Here is a 19,317-nt window from a genome sequence, read left to right as displayed (position 1 = left end):
TCATTGCTGCTCGTGCAAAGATTTGTTTGATTAACAATTAGGTATTCCAGATAGTTAGACTTTGCTTTTAATGTTTGGTATGTGTCTATTTTTGGTGGCTGAACCATAAGAGCCTTGAGGAGAACTTTGAGAATTTCTGGTGCAGTTTTCCATATTTATTGCACTTAGATGGAAGGTAACCTTCCTTACAGAGGGGAATGAGTTGCTGTTGCTCCATAGTTTTGGCATTAGCCGTTGTGGTGATGGCCAGGGGGAAGAGAACTCGGAGATCCTGGGTGCTGGCTGCTGTAAGGGCAAATAGCATCTGGCAGCCTCTGTCCCACTGAGCTTTCAGCCCTAAAGCACTCCCAGGGATTTGTGCAGCCTTTTCACCTGTGATCCTGAGCTGGCTTAGGGCTCTATATGACTGGATTTGGCACTGAGCAGGATAAAGCTTTCCTGCAGGTTATCTCTTGTGATGGGATCTTGTTTCCTGCCACTAGCCAGGTATCACTCAGTCCCTCCTCTGCCCGTTCCTCACGTGCTGGCTCTCAGGAGCAGTTAGTTAAATGGCAAATAAATCTGATTCCTTTTAGATGAAAAATCGAGTCAGGTAAGTTGCTGCTTGTTTTGCTTTGACTGCTGTGTCTATTAGGCAGTGATTTCTGGCACTTCCCCCTTGCTGTTGTCACCCTTCATAAACTCCATTCCCAGGGGCCTGACAAACTTGTGTGGCACTGGAGAGCAGCGTGGCCGCCCTGCCACGGGAGGTGTTCCTGCCCTGGCTGCCCGGCCTTGCTGCCTCCCCCCTGCAGCCGGGGCAAGAGCTGCAGGGCTGGGTGCTCTGCTCTGGCACGGCAGGGAGGGCCACGCTGGGGGCTGGGGAGGAGAGGCTGGAATTCTGCCCCTGCCATGTCAGTGCTCAGCCTCACCTGGATGGGCAGGGCCAGCACGGTGACCTCTGTCCATGTTTCTGTGTGTGCCAGGTGTCCCTGTGGGCTGAGGAAAACCATTTTCCTGTGGGCAGAGGGACCCCGTGGTGTGGTGTCCTCAGCAACCATCTCTTCCTCCCCTGCACATGGAGTAGGGGTGGGTAATTCACTTCCTCCCCAAGGAAGAGGAGCTGTGCCAGCACCTCTGTCCCCTGCCGTGGGACAGCAGGTGACCCCCCAATTTCCAGATGCTCCTTCGTGCCCTGCTGTGAAGGCAGGAGGGCAGCACAGTACTGGCACAGCCTGCACGAGGATCTGGTTAAGTCTTGAAAGACTTTGTGGGTTATGACATTCCCCTAAATGTGCTGAGCTTTCTTTAACCTTTCATAAAACATTGTGATCTTTATGGACTGTATCATATTGTGCAGTAATGTGCTTTATTGTCCACAGAATAAGCTTTTCTTAAAGATAATTGGAAAGCTGGAAATGGCTGCTATCGGCTGATTTTTTTTTTTAATACATTATTTCTGAAATGGGCCTGGTGTAATAATGACCCTATCTGTTTAAGATTTAAGATTTGTCTTGGCAGAGAAAATTGATCCATTTCACCTTTGTCTAATGGAAATTTTTATCTGGGATTATCTGTTTATGTAAATGAATGTTCCTCTGAAAAGAGAACTTGAGGGGGCTGTAAATCTCAGTGACACTTTAGTTTCATGGGGGGAAAATTGGAAAGGATTCTAGTATTTATCTGACTGAAATTGGTTATAAAAACAAAATTATCTTCATGTACCTGCTGCATCTGATGTTTCCTGGAATTTCATTACCTTTTTGAATAATGCAGCATTACACAATATATGGGATTCTCTGTGATTAAGCCCGAAATTGTTGGGGGGTCATTTGCTGGCACTGTAATTATCAGGAAAAGGCAGCGTATTTGGGGCAGTGGGATTCTGATTCCTGCCCTAATGGGTACCAATTAGCACAATCACATTATTCAGAGGACTATGAGAAGAGCGGGGAAAATATACCACATGACTTTTTTTCCTCACAAATTTTGTGTTGTTTCATTTTGATTTTTTTGTTGTTTTTTCTTTTTTTTTTTTTAAACTGAGGAGTGAATCTAATTACAGGGGAAAATGTCTTTGGCTAATCAGCTTTTGTTTTCTGTTTGCAGAGCAGGACTGTGAATGTAGCATTTAAACTAATGATTTAAACATCATCTTTAAAAGCAGTTTCACTGTTAAAGAGGCAGACTAGGATTTTTTTTGCCAAGTTCCTTCTTGAGCAATAGATGACACAGCATGACCGGGCTGGATCCTGGCTGGAAGGACCACGCCAGACACAACATTTGGCCGGTGTCTGCTAACAGTGAATATGTTTGTCTAAGATAGCGGTTCTAAGTGCTGCCCCTTCTCTGGCACTGCATGGCACTGATGAAGAAAGGACAGCTGAGGTGATTTTGTACCTATTGTTATATTTCAAAAGGTACTATACAAGAAGATGCAGCTTTTTGGAATTTTTTAAAATTAACCAAGTTGAAAACCCAGTGTGTTTTCACATGAAGCAAAGCTACTTCGTATCTATTCGATCCTTGCCATCTTTGGCAAACCAAAAAGGATTTTGAAGGTATAATGACATGACAGTGTCAATTGTAGTTGCTCAGAGGGAGCAGAGGAACGCACACCACACCATGCATTTAACAGGTGAAACTTCTGGTTGCTGTTGCTCAGCAAGAAATTGCTGCTCTCCTGGAGTAGAGGAAGAGCCGTTTGAGTCTGTAATCTGTGAAAGAACTTCAAGGTATAAAACAGTACCCCATATTTGTACATCTAGTTAAGTGGCCTAATTTCCAAGCATCTTCCAAAGCTGGTTGCTCAGAGCCTTCAAAAATCACCCCCCTGCTCAAGCTGCCCACATGGAGAATAAGAGCCTGACTTGGGAGGTGCATCATCTGGGTCTTCCTGGGCTGATTCCAATGGGAGCTGGACCAAAGGCTTTAATGACAAGGGGATTTCCTTTCTGCACTCAGAAATCATGGCTGTAATTGGTGCTCTGCTGAGTTGCAGCAGGACTTCTTCAATGGTCCAGCCTAACATAGCAGTTAGTACCAAAAATATTTTAATAAAACAAATAAAAAGGGAAAATCAGCACTTATCCATGGCTTTCACTCTGTGATAGCTGGCAGATTTCTCTTGAATCTTCTGTGTCTTAATGTTGCTCAATTTATTTCCATAAAACTTCTGGCAGCAATGTTCCCTGCCCAAGTTCTTTACTTCTGTGACTTTCTGCTCCACATTTCAGGCAGTCATTTCAGCTGGAAATATACATTATTACCAGCTCATTAAATCCAAAATAAATGAAGTGGAAAATTAGAGAACTCCATGGATTACAGTGCACCCAACTCAAAATAGAAGTGTGTGATTAAAAACAAAATGGTCTGCATTTTAAAAACGGATTAATAGTTTTGGGCCCAGCTGGCAAAATATCCCACAAAATGTGTTTTCAGAGTAGGGCTAATGTAAAATAAATGCCACTAGCAGTGCGCAAGGTGGGCCTCTACAAGTGCAGGGCTTTGCAGTAATCAGGCTCAAACAAATAGAAGGAAGATACATATCTGTAGTATAAAGCACTGAAAGACAGGAGAGGCACTTGAATAATGCAGGGAGGAGGAGAAGGCTTTGCTTTGCCTGAGCTGAAATGTAAATGCATGTGTAAATCCTTGCAGAACTGGAGCATGGTTAGGCTCTGCATCCTTACTTGCTTGCTTTGAAAGTAACAGTGATAATAACCATTAAAAATAACAACACATAAATCGCTAGACAAAGGCCCTGGGGTTTGAGAACATTTGGGCTGGCAACACTGACAGCCCAGCATTAAGTGGTGCCATACAGGTAAATCACCTCCTCCTTGCAGCACAACCAGGCTGAAAGAGGCAGCGTGTGCCTGAGTGTATGTAAGTACATCTGTGTCTTTAATCTTCTCGGTTTCACTCATTTCCCCTGGTTTGGGTCTAGTTTCACCAGCGGTTAAGAGAGATGAGACTGGATGAGTGGTGAAACAGGTCTTTTTCATCTCGTGTGTCACTATGAGTAGTGCAGTAGAAAATGGAGAGCTAGGAATGAGGCAATGTGGAAAGACAGGTGGGTATTTTGCAACACAGACAAAACTGGATTTTCTCATGACAATTCACCAGATCTTCCAGGCTTTGTGAAGTATTCCCAGGTTTTGGTAAGTCTTATCATTCCTTATAAGGTGCAGAAAAAGAGAATATTTTACACAGTCCGGAATAAAATATATTAAACACTAAAGGAAGAATCCAATTTGTGCAGTTAAAAACTCAGCAGGATTTTTTCCTAGTTTGTCCTGCAACAGTGTTTAACTGCTGCTCTTGGGCTGTGCTTTGTGTGTGAGCTGGACTTGGAGAAAAGGGCTTTTGTAGCACAGAGCAGACACTTTGCAGGATCAGAACTTGGGGTTTCTTTACATATGTTGAATTTAATGTCTACCTTGCTTGTGTGGCAGAACACAGCAACCCTGCATCTCTGCCTCTGTTCTGCATCTTCCAAGAGCTGTTTCACACAATGGAGAAGGGAAGAAGACAAAAAAACGTGGGCCATCTGTAGCTGCAGATGGGGATTTGTGGATGGGGTATAAGCTGCAGTCACTGAGTAAGCAGAACTGCCCAAAATATGTCACCCAAATTGACCAATCAGGCTGGGCAGGGGAGCATTAGCCCATTTGGATGCGTGGTCGGACAGACCCACCCCAGCAACTGTGCAGCACAGCCAGGGCTGCCTCAGCTTCCTGCTGCGCTCCGCAGCCCCAGAGCCGAGCTGCTCCTACCTGGCAGCTCCGCTCACACCTCCTCCCACAGCCAGGTGTCATTTGCCTTGTTCACAATGCATTGCAAGAAATCTTGTCTTGTCTTTTTTGTGTGTTTTGTTTTTTTTAAGGGATGATATGAGACCTTTCACACTATTTGAGAGCTCTGAGATGCAGTTTAGTGACCAGGTGTTGTGATGCTGCAGTTGGTGAATAGACTCTGTTTTCTTTGGCCAGCTGACTGCTAAATTTGCTCCTTTTACTTAAATTTCTATTCTAAGAGATAACAAACTCCCCACAGTGCTGTATTTATTGGGGAAATTAATTCTGAGGGGAAAAGCTCCTCAGTTTGTCCTGTTCTTGGGGAAAGAATTCCTTAAGGTGGAAGCCATACACGTTCCTGCACGTCACACCAGCTGAGTATTCTGACCTTATTGCAAGACAGGGAAGCTTTTCTTTGCATTCCGTTCCAAAAGAGCTCATCAAACCCAGTCTGTTGTCTGTAGAAAGTTTTCTGTATTTCTGTCAAGTGTTTCAGGTCTGTGTTGTTTTACTTTAGGAGAGAGAAGCTCTGCAGTGCTGTGTGCGGTGCTGGGAGGTGATGGTTTGGCAGTGCTTTCTCTTGAAGCAGGTTTGGCCTGTGCCAAAGGGGTAGGTGGGTTCCCTGCAGGCTGATGGACTGGTATGGGTGGGTAGATGGAAATTGGATAAGAGGAATTTAACAGAAATATGAGTTCCCTGTATGAGGAGAACCTCACTGAGGGTGATGAGCTCACGGAGTGGTCTCTGAGGTGGATGTTTTGCAACCAGGACCTTTTAAAGCCTGGGCACTACTGCAGGGAACTTCCCCTAACGATCAGACATTCATCCCTTAGCACGTCCTTCAGGGTGATACACTTGCTATGGCTTACGCACATGCCAAAAAAGTCAGGCTGTGTTCCCTCAGAGGATGTTGTGTGGAAGCCATGGAGTGTTGGACACACAGGACAGGAGGTGGGACAGGAGTCACTGTGTGCCACCTTTCCTAGCAGGGTTCTGAGATCAGTGAGAGAACTGGTGTGAAGAGGAGAGAGGAGAGCAGTGCAGCTGCTTTGGCTGCTTTTCCTCAGGAACAGTGGCAGACAGGTGCCAGATGCAGCTGTGCAGCAGCAACAACCGGAGGTTTGGCTGCAGGCTTGAGGTCCCTCAGAGCACTTTCCTTTAGCTGAGGGCTGAGATTCCAACCCGGTGACTGCTGCTGAAGGTCCATTTGGGGTTTAGGTCTCAGCTGACAGAAAAGACAGGCTGCACTTAGACATACTGCATTTGTTTGCCAAGTACCCAGAGCCAGGTTTTATTTCGGAGAGGGCAGTTGTGACCATGGCAGTTCAGCCTCGCAAGCATTTTCTTCGTTTGTATTTCATGCCACTTGTTCTCTGAAATGGGCCTGGTGTTTTGTGAGCTGTGAAGAGTCACCGAGCCTGCAGGACTGCAGGGCAACAAGCCTCCTTGTAATGCCTTTCAGGATGGCTCCATCTATATTATTGGTGTCACTAAAAATATTCCCCTTTATTTAGGGGAGCATAGTCTGCCTCATGAATCATCGGGATGAGAAGAGCTGTATCCACAGTGGGTAGCATTTTCTTTAAGGTATAAACTCTTTCTCTGGCAGCTTTAAAATGACACCCACTCTCAACTCTATTGGAGGAGCTGGCACAGCTGCCGGTTCCTGGCTGCTCCTGTGTTTGACATGAGAGCATCTGGCTGCATTTCTGTAGTTGGGAATAAAACTGTAAGTGTGGCCCAGTATCATTAAAACTATATCTCCAGGTAGCATAAGAGTGGTAAAAAGAGAAACTCAGGTATCAGTGTGCTCGGCAAAACAGGTCACACTGATGGTGCATTTGGTTGTGTTGCTGTTACTGTCTGTTCACCAAGAGCACTGGGAATGCTGTGAGTGAAACATGCATCAGGGTTGTCAGGAAGCTCTCGCCTTTGCTCTCTGGGAGTTTTTTCTGTCTTCATGAGCTCTGTGGTTCCTGGGAGCCGGTGCATGGTCACCAAGCTGTCTGTCTGCCCCCCGCCACATGGCACTGTGACCACCCAGCTGTGTATGGCCCTGCTGTCCATTCTTCACATGCTGAACTGGAAGTGGAGGTTCTTCCTCCCAGCTCTGCTCTGATTCCAGCTTTCCATGGTCAGCATGTGCCTTTGCCTCTCTCCAGCCTTTGGCTGTGGGCCCTGTTCTACATCCAGCAAAAGCCTGTAGAGCAGCACCAGTGCCAACAGGCTGCATCAGCTCCTGGGTGTTGCTATCCCCTCCCACTCTTTCCTTTTCCTTTGCTTCTCACTCCACCTTCCTGACTCTTTACATTCCCCACACCTCCTCCAAATCCCTCCTCCTCTTCCTCCCCCCTGCCCCTCCCTCACCCAACAAAGTCTGAGGTTCTTCTCGCTTGTAATTTGTCGCTAATCAGCTGTCAGTGTCGGAGCAATGATGAGAGGTTCATCTCTAGCTGAGGGTAATGGCCTTAAAAGTCACCGAGTCAATGTCAATGGGATCGCTCCAATTCAATCAGAGCCCTGGATGAGGAATGGCCCCTGCTGACATTAGCACTCATTTTGAGCCCAAGCATCTGGGCCCTAGTAAATAACCATCAGTGGGTGGGTCTGGGGGACAGGTCATTAGCCCCACGAAAAATAAATATCGTTTCCCTTGATGGCTGCGAGTAATTTAGCTCAGACGAGGAAATTTCACCCTAGATTAAGTATGATGAGCCAATATCAGTCAGAGGAGGCCAAACAGTGAGAGCTTGATGAGATAGAGGGAAATTTATATGCAGCTGGCTGAATGCAAGATGAGTTTAAAGAAATGATGTTCTCTTCCACTCTTTAGCCATGTGCAGTGCCGGCAGCGTGTTCCTGTGGCTGGCACCCCTCCCCATGCCCCTGGGGCTCCCCCAGCCCGTGGGCACACATCTGTGGGCTGCACGGACCTCCCAGTGCCACCTCTGCCCACTCCACCAGCACCAGCCCCTGCTCTCGAGCTGCCGGTGGCTTTGGTGTGTGCTGCCTCAGAGCCAGAGCAGCAGCAGCTCCTGGAGAGCTGTGTGCCCTGGCTGTGGGCTGCCCTGCCCATCCCAAAGCACAGAGCGGCTCCATGGCTCCAGAGCCACTCCAGGCCAGTGCCTGCTCCCTCTTCCTGCATGTTTGCTCTTTGTGTTTGCTGCTTATTTAACCCATCAATCCTGCACACGATATGCTCGGGGGCTGTTAATTCCACCCCTCCAGCCCCTCTTTATGGGGAGCACACACTGGGAGTTGTGTTTTACGTCTGCTGGAAACAGCAAGCAGGCAGCTTCTCTCTCCCTCATTGGCCCAGCTCTGTATCCTGGAGCTGTGGCTGGAGGCTGGCTGGGGTCTGTCCCCCAGCTGTGCTCAGAATACAGATCAGCAGTGCTGTAGTAACCCATCCAGCCAGGTCTTTTAGTTTCCCATGGGAAACTGGGACAGGAGTATGGAATGAGCCCTATGAACTGGGATGCCAGTGGAAAACTGAAGCAGGCCAAGAGCAGACAGAAACCAACAGAAACCACGGGGAGAAGCAGGTTATTGTAGCCTAGACATGAAGGGAGGAACTGCGAGTGGAAGGAAGCAAAGAGGCCTTGCTACAGCTCGTGCAGTTTTGGCTGTCTCTCAGAGGCCAGTTTCTTGGTGTTAGAACTCATTAACTGTGCTAAGAACAGCATTCAGACTGGTTATGTGGTATAGTTGGCTGGTTTTATCCCTAATTTCCACCTACCTAGTGCATTTCCTTGTGCCTGAATACTTGTCTCACCTCACTTATATTCTCTGATTTCTCAGTAAAATCTGTCAGCCAGGAAAGACCAAGCAATTAGCAGGTCTGACAGAGAGAAGAAAAAGATGGAAATCTGCTGGTACTTTTTGATGAAAAATGGAATCAAGTATTTCATTCCAGAAAATGTTCTGAGATCTTAGCTTTTCATCCCAAACCAAGCTGAAAACCTGTCCATCTCTCTGTCTGGCTGTTTATGTATTTGTTTTTCAATACTGGAAATTCCTGAGAAATGAAGATTTTGAATTTTGTCCTGAATTTTCCCTTCTGCTTCTTACCTGGTGATGTGATTGTTAGCTGAAGAGAGAAGCTGCTCGTAGCGGAGGGAGTGAGTGGGGCTGATTTTTTTTCATGCAGGTGAAACAGAGTAGCCAACACAAGCAACTGTAATGACTGGCCTGGGATCTGGTTTTAAAGGTGTGGAAATCTTTGTGTCCTTCTGCCAGAACATAGAGTGTGTGATTTTGACATACAGAGGTTCCTGGTGATGAAGTGAATGTGAGCCTCCCTCCTGTCTAATGCTTGTTTTGCATGTTCTTCTCTCCATCTCTTGAACTTATCCAGTTCTCAGTGTAGCAGAGCTGCAGGTTCTGTTGCTATCAGAGTTAAAAAAATAAATGAAAGCAATAACAATTTTTTGTGTAGTTAATATACAGTATCTTTTACCCTCTCTCCTCCCTCTTTGGAAAAAAAAATCAATTTGCAGGGTGTCATGGGCCTGAGAATAGATCCCTTGGAAGGGCGAGGGACTGTTTGGAATTACTGACACCACCTGTATTTCTCTGGGAAGCTGTGCCTGGGGTGGGTCGTAGCTCTGTGGCCTGTCCCACGGTCAGGAGCGGTGCAGTGCAGGTAGAGATGTGTCTGTCTTCACTTATCAGGCCACAGTTGTGCTTTCTGTGCAGTAGGATACGTGTAGCAGAATTTGGAGTTCTTTGCTGCATTTTCCTATGACAAGTGGACTTTTCTTTATTATTGGCTTTTACTGGGGTATTGCAGTCTTAAATATTTTCTTTGTCTGGTCTATAGCAAACACTGCTGAGCTAAATGCTGACTTGGCATAAGCAGGTGTAAAGTTAGCAGAGTTGCAGCCACTTGGGCTAACCCTACCTTTGGCCCTGGGCCTGTCCTGCTGCCTTGCCAAAGCAGAAATTGCCATGCTTGGATTTTTCTCCCCTCTTTTTTTTTTTTAACCTCCTTTTTTCCTGGGCTGCGATCATTCTCTCTGACACAATATCTGTCTTCTCATCTCTTGTGTTGGTACACGAGCAAATTGATGAGCAAACCATTGACAAAGTCCTGATGGTGGAGGGGCTGATGATGAATTGGGGGCTATTACAGCAGGTATTGTGCGTGTTGTACCAGCTGACACCGAACTTCCCTCCTAATGCCAGTTGCCTTCTATCATCTGGGAAACGGATTGGATGCCGGCTTCTCCCAATTAAAGGCAGTGAGGTCATATACTTCCTAATTATGGGCTAGCCCATTGTGTCTAAATGTGACAGACATGTGCTTGGGAAATTGCCTGTAATGCCTAAATAAACATGATGAACTCCATGGCAGATCTGAATCGCAGTTGGAAGTGCTCAGCCTCTGGAGTGCTGCTCTGACATGGTGACAGCCACTTGTGCTGCTGACCCCCGTTGGGATCTTTGTTCCTGGCACAGCACTGCCATTGTGTGTGTGTGGGCCCTCACTCACCCTTCCCCTTGCTCTGGGACAGGAGTTTTCACAAACATGAATCAGGATCTCACAGGAAAGCAAAACAGCTCTGCTGGAAGAGGAGGAAAAGGTTGGGAAAGGGAGACAAATTGAGTTTACACCAACAGCAGGAGCAGGTGAATGAGCGAGTCTGTGACAATACAACAGCACAAGGCAAGATGGTTAAATAGAGAATCCTGAGAAATCTCAAGAGACTGCTGTCACCTCCCAGGCTGGGAGATGTCTCCACGTGGGCAAATTCTGCTCCCAGGTACTTAGGAAGAAATCTGGACTATTTCCAGACAAGCAAAACCAGTCACTCCTAATTCAGACCACAAGCATAATGTTGCCCTTGTGTGTTAAAACTTCGAACTTGAGAGGATAAAATCTGTGTAGATATTCAGGAAGAATCTTTTGGGGATATATGTATGTTAAATAATGCACTTAATGCTGGACCAAGGGCAATGTAAGTGTTGGGTTTTATCTGACACCGGAGGCAAAGTGCTCTATTTCCCAGGCAGCTTGCTCTTGCTTGCATATGTATTAGTTTCTATTGATAGCATTCCCTGCAGGATAGTTTAAACTGGCTAAAGCCCCGCTTGCAATTTTCCTGTGTTTTATAATGGTTGGCAATATTCAGTGCTCACTAGCAGTCACACATGCCTGCTGTGCCTGGCTCTGCTCCACTTCTGCTCCGTTTGTTCCCCAGGGCAAAGCCTCTGTCTGCAGGTTGGAGTCTGAGTAAGGCAACTGGGATTATCTGTGAAAATAACACTCTTTGTGGTGTACGGAATAGCTGGTACCATTGCAGAACAAATGTGGAGCAGTTGTGAAGGGGAGCTGAGTGTACATTGGTCTCCCACCCTGGTTTTCCAGCAACATCCCTCAGTGTGCAGATGCCACCAATGATGTCACCAGAATCAGGCAGGTACCTTGAGTTAAACCTGAGCAGAGGGATTTTGTCACAGCAGGACAGGTGGAAGCTTTTGGGCTTTTAAAGTGAGAAATAGCCAAAAGCCAAGGGGTTTTGTCAGGTCAAAGCCCTGTGAAAAAATCAGGACTTCATTTAAGGAGTGACTTATTTTTATCTTGCCTGATCAGGAAAGGCTGGGATCAGGGGAGTGGGTGTAGGCCACAGCTTGTATCCCTAATTTTCAGTGTCCAGTTGTCACGTGAGCCTTCAAGACTGTGCCTTGTTTGATGGGTGCATGTAGTTGCTGTATTTAAAACAGCACTTAATCTAAGCAAGCCTTCTGTTGTTCAGAAGTGAACAGCCTTCTATCAGGAGCAGGGAGTGAGGGTTTTGCGGCAGTGCAGTTGGTGATGGGCATGGTGGGATCTGTGGTGAAGGGCAGACTGGGTCCCAGGCTGGCCCAGGCCATTCAGGCTGTTTGAAGTGCTGTGGTGAGGCAGCAGCTGGCAGAGCCTGGTCTAGGCTGCCCTCGTGTATGAGCACAGCCTAAGTATGTGCATAAATGGAAATTGCAGGCAGCTCTCGAGGTTATGTGCTGGTGTAGGCACCCAGCTGGACTGAGACTCATCCTGACAGGTACTTTCCTGTGGAACAGATCAGCATATTTGCCTGTGCCTTATGGCCCGAATCCTTTAATGCTGCCTGAGCAGAGTGCTGCCTGCCTGCCCTGTGATAGGGCTGGAATGATTTCCTCTGCAAGCTGTATTTTCTCCTTTGGACTGACGGGTGTCAAACCCACGGTGGTGTCGAGACAGATGTGAAGTGCTCGGGGCTCCCGGTAATATATCGTGCCCTGTTGTTTTATGTTGATAGCACACTGGCACAATTTACGTCAGCTATTCTGCCTTACCTTGAACTGTAAGGCACAGCAGCTGTTGAGTTTATATTTACAGCACTCTAAGTGTTTAGGCCATGCTTCTGACAAGCACACACATAATTCATGGAGCTCTGCAGTCTCATGGGCTCTGATAGACCCATTGCGTGGATGGAAGGAAAGGCACTTGGTGGGAATGAGAGAAGGGGTCAGTTCTGAAGAAGGGCTGTAAGTTGCTTTTGTAGCAAAATGTTGGTTCTCTCCACCTTACAGGAACTGAACTGTCTCAAAAAAGTGCCAGTGCTTTCTCAGATTTGGTTACAGGAGGCTGATAAATGCAAAAGTTACCAGAGAAGGGTAAGGTACAGAGTCTGAAGGGGTTTTGTCTTCCCTTCCCCTTTCAACGTTCCTTTCCTTTCCCTTTTCTTTTAACCCTGCCATTAACAGGTTTAAAGGTTAAAAATGTGAATAAAACATGGGGGCATACAAAGTGAGGCTAGGTGGGAGCTGTTGTGGGCTCAAAGCTGTGGCTGGATATGTTGCTGAATCCCAGCCTTAGCTCAGGTGTGCTGAAGCATGAAATGAAGGCTTTATTACCCCAGGATGCATGCTATGTTCTGGCAGGGTCTTGAGAAGGGCTGTTGGTTGCAGCTCTGCAGAGGTTTTCTGTCCTCTGCAAACGATGTGACATCAATGCTGTTTATTTGGCACAAGGTGAGGACATTAGAGGAATAAGCAGGTCTTGCCAGTAAGGGTTTCATTCCTAGGGTGAGATTTAATGGCATCAACCAATCCATTTTAAATGACCTGGCTGCTGCAGGCACGGGGCTTTCTGGGAGATAAGGAACACTCAGGCAGCCAGAATAGCAGCTCTGAGCTCTCTCTAACTTCTTGTGAGGCTGGGGAATGCCATGCAGGTGCAGGATGCTCCTGTCCATGGTGGCTGTGTTTGTCTTAGCAGAAGTGGGAGTAACATTTCCCAGAGAACACAGGAGATAAGTCTGCTCTGCTGCAGGCTCCTGGTGTGAGCTTGGGTTAAGTCAAAATCCTCAGATGCATCTGCACACTGTGTCACAAGTGATATCCTGTGGGATATAGAGGCTGAAGTGTCTCGGGCCGTCAGGGTCCTGTTCTCTTTGGCTTCACTGACACTTTGCCCTGACACACTCAAGATCTACCCAGGCAGATATTGCTCCATCTGCAAGGGTTGTGTTTCCCTCCCTCATCAGGGTGCTGTGAGAACAAACGCAGCAGAGATTGCCAAGTGCCTATTGATAATAGGAGCTACCCATATAATTACCTGACATGGATAAGCTGCTTTTTTGTTCATGTGTCTGGTAAGAAAAGTGTTATTTATCCCTGGAGCATCCTCTGAGAATTGAGAGCTTTCTTGGGCTTTACCTGATGCCTTTAGGCAGATCACTGCTGTCCCTGCAGTCATCCTCTTCCTTATTCCCACATGCTGTAACACACCCATTAGCTCTTTTCCTCACTAGAGTTCATTTACAGTGGGCACCACCTTCACTGCCTCATGTGTAGGACCCTTCTTTCTCTCTCTGCAGAGCCCCACTGCACAAAAGCAAGTTGATGCCTGGAATTCGCTGTTCCTTTCCTATCCAGATGGCCCCTCCGAGCCCCACTTGACCTCTCAAGAGCAGGCTCTGGACTCAGAAGCAGGAATTAGCAGGCTTCATCTTCTCCTTCGCCACAAACTGTGAAGAGCTTGGGCAGGAGGTTGGCTTCAGGGGGAGGCAGTGTATCGGAACACATTGGAAAAGCCACTTCATGCGAGAAAATGTGGCAAGCAGTGCTCTCAAAGAGCAGGTTATCAAACACAGAAGGCAAAAGGTTTCGGAGAAGACGTTCTTAGATTTCAAGTGTTGCTCTCAGCAAGAGAGTAGGGCAGTGCTGCCTGTGTGTCAGCTGCAGGAAGAGCGTGCCTGTCCTTGAATAGCTGTGTAATGTAACAGTGAGATCATCCTGTTTGTGAAATGATGGCATTTTAATCCATTGCAAAAAGCTCTTGAGCTGGCCAAGTTCTTCTTCTTTCTCCCCTTTCCAGCTCTCATTGACTGCAGCCAAACTGTGGCCAGAAAGACTTTGCAGAGAGTGGTTCCAACAATATTTTCTCCAGAACCAAGACATCCTTACTTCCGCCAGCAGCAAATTTTGAAAAGTGATTTATAAAGTCCCAGGCCTGGGAGCTGTACAAGGGAGACACCACAGACCCTTAACTGGAGCATTGTGAGATGCAGTGCTGGAATATAATGAATAATATTCATGAATCTGCCATAATGCTGGATGTTATCACTCATTACCATTGTAAGAAAGGGGTGATTAAACTAATAGTGAGAGACATTTCTGGTGACAGGAGGCAATGATGAGAATGAACTGACTTCAGTATACATTTAGAACTCGGAATAATGGGATGTGGCAGGAAGCCAATAAGTGAACATGGCCCACAGCTCGGATCAATGAATTACTTTTTGCCGCTTTACAGCAGTACATGGTGTTTAATGAAAAATCAATAGCCCCCTGTAACTCAGAGCCGTAATCAATCGTTTGACCTGAATCTTTCCCTTTTTTCTTCTTCCCTTTCCCCCTCCCCTCCCAGGGAAGGTGTCCTGAGCTGATGACACAATTCAATTGTGAGGGGCAGTACTTCACCAGGCTCACAGAGGGAACCTGACACAGCCCTGCTGCAATTTATACCAGCTGCAACATAGATATTTATACGGAAGGTCTGGGGATGGGCTTGGCCAGGTGCTGCTGCTGCCTCTTGCAGAGAAGTCAGGGCCATGCTTGTGGCATGGAGGTAAGTCATGCTATCAGGCCTTAGGCCTCCATTGCCTGCCGAGGCTGTCTGAGGGGTTTGTTTCTACATCAGGAAAGGAGGAAATCAGTGTTGGAAGTAGGTGAGAAATCCACCCCACCCAGTAATGCCTGTTGACTTAGGAGGAAGGATCCATAACTCTGGATGTTGGGGCATAAAAAGTTTCTGTCTGAGTTTTGCTGTGAAATTGAGGAGATTTTGCTGGTAATGCTGATAATATGTCTCCAGAGTCTTACTGGGCTACACTGACAACAGGTGTGATGTGGAGTCATGTGCAATTGCTCCTGATTTGCATCAGTGAGGACAGAAAGAAAAACCAGTAAAAAAACCCTACTCTCAGCAAGTCCCGGGAAAGGACAGATTTTGGAAAACTAAGGTTTTATTTCAGAGCCACTTGACTGAGGTTTTTTTCTTGGTTTTTTTGTGTCTTTCCTCTCCCTTGCTGGCTCCTAGTTCTAGTCTTGTCACCAACTACCAGAATCAAAGGTGGTCTCCAAGGGAAGGAAATGAAGCATTGACAATGGTGAGGACCTGCCTGCTGCGGGATTGTTCCCAACAGCCTGTTCCTGACTCCTTGTGAATGCCTCTGTGACAAAATGGCACGCTTTGCCCTGCCAAGACAGCTCAAATGGGAAGGTATTTGCTCCTAACCTGAGCTCTAAGGTATCACCTCAGTCTGTCAGTTTTGGTCCCACTTTAACCACTGACTAAGCAGTTTTCTTCCTTGATACAATGGAAAGATAAATGGGTAAAGCTAAAATTTCCAGAATCTCTCCAGTTTCTCACTCCCCACACCCACCCCTACCCCGCTGGTACTTGTTGTAGCACAGGAGGAGACGAGAGCAAGGGTGTCTGCTGGGTCTGACGGCTCCCTTCTGCTCCTGCGCCGGCCCGGCCGCTGCTGTGCCTGAACGGCTGATTTCCTGGCACCGGCACAGCGCCGGGCCCTTGGCACAGAGCACAGCTCACACAGGACTGCCAAGCAACGCTTCCCAGGGACTGTGTGTGCCACAACTCTTGCTTGGTGCAGCCTTGGCTAAAATGGGTGTGTCCTGGGCTGTAGGAGCGAGCAGGTAGGGGTGGGATCTGGGTGGGCTCAGGGGAATGCTGAATGGAGGGGGCAGGTTTCCTGAGGGGCACGGGTTTAGTCATGTGTGTTTTGGTCTGTTAATGAGTTAGGGTTCTGGAGTTCTTTGGCCCAAAAGCTCTTACAAGATGATTCCTTGCTCTGTCCTAGAGCTATCAAGATGTGAAACAAGGGGAGTGGATTTCACCCAGAAAGCACATGTTCTAGGGTAGCTGAGCACCAGTAACTTTGGGGTTGCTCCTGAAACTGTTCCTGGATTGGCAGAGAGAAGGATGCAGCACTCAGAATATCTACACTGGCTTTGTGTGTCGTGTTTGGCTCTGAGGGCATACTTACTGCTTTTATTCCTCTCTGATCCCAATATTCTGAGTTGTGACACTGTTATGCTGCTGTGGGCGCAAGCCAAGCAGTGTCTGCTGGGGCTCCTTTTCTGTCCTGTAGTTCCCAGACTTTTACTGTTGTTTAGTCTGAAAGAGGACTGGATAAGGGCTTTGGGAATTGGCTTCAGGGGAGATGATCCCTTAAATGCAAGGAAAATGGACATAGTGAGACCCTTTGCTGGAGAGCTTTGTCACTCCCCACTGCCACATCCTGCCTGGGAGCTGGCATGGTGGGTACCAGGTACCACCCCAAATACAGCAGGGAAGCAGGAGTGCTGCTGGTAGCAGTGCTGGGAGTCAGAGAGGCCATGAAACTCCCAGTCTGGCTGGTGCAAACCTCCTCCTGCCAGTGGAGCGAGTGAATCCGCAATACCCCTGGATTGCTGCAATGGCAGCTTGGCAGGCGGCTGCGGAGCGACGAGGAGCTCTCAAGCTGTGGTAAAATGCTCTGCCTGGCAATGATGTAATGGGCCACGTCCTACCCGAGCTCGTGTGCTGAACACAAAGGGCCAGCTCCTCCGCTGGTGTAAACTGGTGGGCAAGGGCTCAGCCCTGGGGGTGCTCGCTGAAGACTCGCCATCAATCTCTTCAGCCCTTCGCCTGCCGTTTGGAGATGAACCTGTATTTTTACCTTCTGCTGCGTGTCTCAATTGATCTCTTTTTTTTAAATACTGTTTGTTAATTCACATTGTGTCTTTGGCCGACCAATTATATGCATGGCCATATTGTGTGACTGCAGCAGTCTGGTGCGGCGCAAGGAACGGCACATCATGTGAGACGCTTCATCTCCAACGAGTAACCTCGGCACCGTGGTAAATGAATACATGAATACAGGACAGCCAGGAGAGATGAAACGCATTGACCGCTGCCCCTACTCGCCACACAAATGTCATTCTTTAGGAATTTTCCCCAGCCCCCCTTTCTTGTTTTCCTGACACATTTTGGTCCCTTTTTCGCTTCTCCCCTTTTCCCTTAAGTAGAGATGACACAGATCAATACCTTTGATGGAAAGTAATAATCAGGCCTATTAAGTGACAAAGGTTTACTCTGTAACAGCTGTGCTGGCGGGAGAGGAGAGCTTGTCTGACTAATGAATCATGAAACAATCAGGCAGTAGCCATTTGTGTTTAGATCTGTAAATATGGTGTGGTTCAAGTGCCAGACCATCTCCAGCACTCCAGCTGGGGGCACAGATGGTCCACATTCAGCACAGCACAAGTGTAAAGAAAAGCTTCCCCCTTCCCCCTCTCCTGCCTGTCCCACAGTGCCCCTCTCAAAGGAGAGAGCAGCTACCTTGGGGATACAGTTGGGCTGTGGCAGGAGTCCTGACATTGCCCTTCCACACCAAGCAGCTCCCAGCAAAATGATTGTTCCCTTGCTTGTCCAAGCGGGGAAAAAGCCAGGAAACCCATCAAATCCTACATTCTGTATTTATGTATATGTCTTATGTTTTGGACTAAAAAAATGGGGGTTTATTCCTTGTTTTCTATCCCTTGGATTTCTTCCTTGTGCTCTGCAGACATATTTCCCTCTGAAAGGCACAGTGATGTCCACTTGTTACTCCTGAAGGGCAAGCGAGTGGCACGGCAGGAATTCAGAGCTAAAACACAGGAGCAGGGCCTGGTGAGAGAGGGAGGGAAATGAAGTTGTCAGGAGGTCAGGCAGTTTCCACTCTCTTGACTTCAGCTGGAATGCTGCCTCTAGTACTGGGGGTGAGGCAGCCTCTCTGTTGGCCTCCAATGGGAGACTGACTGGCCAAACATGGAAGTGCCAAAGGCAGGAAGAGGTGAGCACGCAGGTAACCCGTTGCCTGGGCTTAGTGCTTTTGGGGGGAGCAAGGCTGTGCTGCTGAGACATAGATATTGTGTTTGAATGATGTATGTCTGTGTCTACCCTGCCAGAATGATAGGGTGGGATTGAAAGCATTTAAAAAATGGTTTGTTCTCTTTTTGTTATCTTCTGATAGGAAGATGGTGGTGGGACACCATGTCCATATTAGTCTGTGGGAGGAAATGATGGATTATTTGCACCATGATCTGCTTTTGAAACTCCTCTGAAGAAGGCAGTTCTACCAGAGGTGAGGGTAGGACTTGCCATTCTTACTTTAGGATTTATTTCTCTTAGGAGTATCCAGTTAGGTAACGTCTCTGCTCATTATTTCTTTTAGAGGTTGCTGCTCCCTCAGTAGCATCCCACCTTCAGGAAATGTCTTTCCTGAGCCTCCAGCTCACCCAGGCAATTCTGTGGTTTTTTGTTCTGTGCTGCCTCTTCTGTGCTGGTTCCTGCTCAGGCAGCAATGCACTGCAAATGTGAGTCAGGGAAGGCATTTCACCTCTTGGTAATTTATGCTCATGTCACTCTTGCTCTGTGAATAACTGTGCAGGCACCAGTCAGTGAAAAGGCATGTCCTCATTTTCATGGGAAGCACAAGTAGGTTTCTGTGCCTGCACTACCTGCTTCTGACTGCTGCAAGAGCTAGAAACATGTAAACCCTGCTCAGGACAAATGATCTGAAACATTGTGGGATTCCACCCCTGCTTTCACGCTCTACAACTTGCAGTCTGTAAGTTGAGTTATGCTAAAGGACTAAATACAGACCTGATGGAATTGCAGCAAGTCAGGAGGAGAGAGGGAAAGTTGGTTTAGCTCGAGGTGGTTTTAACTCTGATCCCCTTTCTCTCTCTGTTGGTGAAAAGGGCTTTGGAACTGAGGTTACAGACCAGCACAGCTCAGTGCAGTCCAGTCACAGAAAGTTGCTGAACCCAGAAGCAAATATCTAATTTCTATGTCTCAACTGATTTGGAGAGGAGTGTAAGGCACTGGAGAAAATACTTGAATTCAGATGACTTTAAAGTGTAAAAGGAGGCCAAGGTGAGCAAAAAGCACAGGAGAGGCACATGGAGTCTGCCTGCCCCTGCCACAGCCCAGCCCTCAGGTGCTGTGGGCTGCTGGGCTGCC

General features: G+C 47.4%; 1 protein-coding gene across 1 annotated transcript in view; it reads left to right on the top strand.

The window, feature by feature from the left end:
- The window catches only part of LOC113974898, a 423,368-nt gene that overhangs the window by 111,727 nt on the left and 292,324 nt on the right, over positions 1-19,317 (top strand). The gene's annotated exons all lie outside the window — the stretch shown is intronic.

This window comes from Neopelma chrysocephalum, unplaced genomic scaffold (assembly GCF_003984885.1).
Source record: "Neopelma chrysocephalum unplaced genomic scaffold, ASM398488v2 Primary Assembly neopelma1_128, whole genome shotgun sequence".
Classification (NCBI taxonomy): Eukaryota; Metazoa; Chordata; class Aves; order Passeriformes; family Pipridae; genus Neopelma; species Neopelma chrysocephalum.
Note: the sequence above shows the minus strand (reverse complement) of the source record. Positions and strands in the feature narration are given on the sequence as shown.